Below are 3,488 nucleotides of genomic sequence, written 5' to 3'. Positions count from 1 at the left end.
GACAACAATTATGTAGCAAATCTATGCAATATTGATATGAATATCGTACACAAACATTAGTCGATACTTTTGAAAAATAATAAAATCATTTTTTCTCGATTTTCTTTTCTTCAAGGAAAATTTTCTTCTTTGCTAATAATAATTATGCTTAATTCTATAAGAAACAATAGGCTTTAAAATAATAAATTAATATTAGAATAAAAATGAGAATATTTAAGATAAACAAAATCATCTCATCTTTAATCTTTTCTATTTAACGCTGAACTCGCACAACGTATTGGAGTTCTTACGAATAAATTTATGCCGGCATTTCGCGAGTACTTCGAAGTATTTCAGCTTTTCCATCTGGCGAAAATCTTTCACGGCACGAAGAAGGAACAAAAGAACGTAGCGTCGGATGATTTGCCGGATCGCGAGGGTGTACGACCACCGAAACAAGAAGGGCAAAGGGGGAGGGATACGCGCAAAGGGGGTTGCCGAAGGAACCGGAGATAGGAGAGCGGGGGCAGCGGTGGCAGGGTCGGCAGTCTTCGGAGGGGTTGTATTTTAAGATTCACCCTCGACTATCTCGCCCGTCCTATCGGCAAAGGGATGGATTTTTCCACGGCTCGCCTCGAAACTGAAAGAGACGATGGCCCACTACACGATGAAACAAAAATTATTTATACGCCGCAATATACGCCAGTCTCAAACAAAATACAAATCCCTGCATTGCGCTTTAGATTACCAAAAACATCAAGATTATTCTACAATATACGAGTATAAACTACGACGTTAAAATTAATTATTATACAAATGTATGTATTTTGTCCATCAATTCGATAATAAATTTTGAAACGTAATTAATATTCGAATCTATTAACATTTAATTTTCGGTCTTCGAATATTGTTTTAATCGACGTATTTCAAATATCTTCATATTCGCATTACCTTTTTTGTTACAGAATTACATGCTAAAACTGCACGTGTAATCGTGAGAGCTTTCTTACCCGCACGAAGACGCTAGTCAAACACCTTGCCTCCTCCGGAATGCTTCGACTTACAAGTATCCTCGACTTGAAGGTACTTTGCACCGACTTGAAAACGACACGAGGATCGTCCGAGAGACTCGCTCGCCGCCAAACTTTGAGCGCTGTTTGCAACGAGCAACACATGCCACGGCACTTGAGAAGAATGAAGAAAACGACATAAAGACAATGGCTACCATTTTCAGCGAGACTTTTATTTATAATTTCCTACGTTACCTCAATCGGATATTTTCTGACTATGTATCGTTATGTATTTTTCTACTAAAAATATATTTCTATTTACAATTAAAAAAAGATTTATAAACGTGTATATGTAAAAGTGTATATTTTATCTTACCTATTACTTTTTTTGTCTAGTTTTATTAATATGTGAATATTCATTTTATACGTCAAGAAATTAAGAGTGGAATAATATTGTATTTATTTTTATTCTCAAGAAATTCTCAAATTTCATGTTAAAAGACATTCGTGAACGGCGCATTTCCTTTCCTATACCTAAGGCTCAACTTTCGCAAAATTCATAGTTTCTCCTCTTTGTCCAGCAACGAATGAAAGGATCTGTCCGTGCGAGCGGTATCCTAAAGAAGAACACTTTCGTATTTTTATTGATTTGCCCGGTGAGGGGTAGTTAAGGGGCGCCAACCGCCGGTCTTTCCCCCACCCTGATTTCAGTACCCGCACTCCTGCCACCCCTTTTTGCGAGAGAGGCCGAGACGGCAGAAAGAGAGGGAAAGAAAAACTCTCCTTATCCCCTTCTCCTTCTTTTCCTTTCAGCTTCTCCACTGCCGCGCGCATAGACTCTCCACCCTTGGCTTTTCCTACGGACGCCGTTAAAGAAAAGTACCTGCGAAAAAGAAGGAGCGCTCGCCCTGGCGTGTCACCCCCCCCCCTAGCCTTTTATCCGGCGAGCGAGCAGAAGATTTCGTGGTCCACGGAAACCGCGCGAGCAAACCCGGCGCGGAAAGTGAAAAGTTTTCTTTCATCTCGCCGCGGCAGAGATCGCGGCGGCCACCGCGGAGACGGACTTCCAAAAAGGAGAAAAGAAGGGAGTCCGCCTCTAGCGCGGGGGGTTAAACGCGGAAAAAGTTTCAGCCGAGATTTCATTTGCAACAGGGGTGCAATCTGCCTGGCTGGTAATCCTCGTCTTTGTTCTAATGGAATGGGATTCGTCCGCCATTCCGCAATGGTTCGCGTTTTTCTCTTAACGGCTGCACGGCAATAAAATAATAAGATCTTAGCGAGCACACTTTCTCTCGATGCGTGCGATTCTATCGAGTATCTTTTAGAGTTTGCCGCGTTTTTGTATCAATTCTATTCTATATCTTTTAGTCTTCGGTGCGCACGAGCGAGCTTATTATATCATCCTTAAATTAAGATTTTAATTTCCTGATTAATTAACGTGGATCTTTTTGTCATACTAAATCGAATTTTACGATATAAATGTATGATATTTTGACTTTTAAAATATTTTATCTTTCCTTCTGACGCTGAGTTTATACCCTTTTTAACCGAAAACCTAAAATTATACTACATTAAAATTTTATTCAATATAAAAGGAACGTATGATATGTGAATCTTTAAAGGACAATGTACGATATATTAAAAAATAATTGACATTTAATTGGCTGTCTGTCAAGCTTGCCGGTTGTCCCAAAAGTCTCCTTATTTATTACCTTCCCACGTACTCGTGCTTCCAACGACATTACGCAGTAGCGCGTCTCTTCGCTGTCGCTTTTTATGTTCGCCGTGTGTGCGGTAATTAACTTTTCATGCCACTTAAGGTTCTCCTGTGAGGAAAACCACGGGGAAAGAGCGAGGCAAGCAATTTGCGGGCGGTATGTTTTCTTTTTTTTCTTCTTTTTTTTTTATTCTTTCCCTTTTTTTCCACCATAAGGCGGTCGCGCTGACAGTTTATGACCTTTAATTAAGTGAAAAAGCGTCGACGCGGGCAGTCGACGAGAGTGCCACGGCCGGCCACGGTCCGTGGAAAATGAATAGGATACCGATGCGAAAGCAGAACGGCGGATAATAGGTGCACCTGTAAAAAAGCGAAAAAAAGCGGGGAAAACAGATGCGCGGAGGGGCGAGAAAGGGAAAAAAACGCAGTCGTGGGCCACCACCTGTTAGAAAAAGCATCCCTCCCATGGAGGGTGATACTCGGGGCTGCGGTAGTGGGAAAAAAAAACGGCAGGCAGAGCTCAGATACATGAATACACACGTACACACACAAACATATATGTACACACACACGCGCGCGCGCGCGCGCGCGCGCACACACACCATGTGCGCACACGCACGCATCGTTTATCCGACGTGAAAAATTCTGCGTAGCGGTGGCGCGTGGCACGTGCCGGTAGTCCAGAAACATTCACAGACAAGTTGTACACGCTAAAAGAAAGAAAGAACGCGCATGGGGTGTCAAGTGGGCCACGCTGTTTTTTTCACAGTACCCCAGGGCAC

General features: G+C 42.1%; 1 pseudogene; it reads left to right on the top strand.

Moving 5' to 3' along the window:
* Positions 1-240: 240 nt before the first annotated feature.
* On the top strand, positions 241-1,298 carry LOC148937644 (uncharacterized; annotated as a pseudogene).
* Positions 1,299-3,488: the final 2,190 nt, after the last annotated feature.

The sequence above is a fragment of the Pogonomyrmex barbatus genome, unplaced genomic scaffold (assembly GCF_055798465.1).
Source record: "Pogonomyrmex barbatus isolate J1 unplaced genomic scaffold, ASM5579846v1 scaffold12, whole genome shotgun sequence".
Lineage (NCBI taxonomy): Eukaryota > Metazoa > Arthropoda > Insecta > Hymenoptera > Formicidae > Pogonomyrmex > Pogonomyrmex barbatus.
The sequence above is the reverse complement of the archived record's forward strand: the minus strand, read 5'-3'. Positions and strand labels throughout refer to the sequence as shown.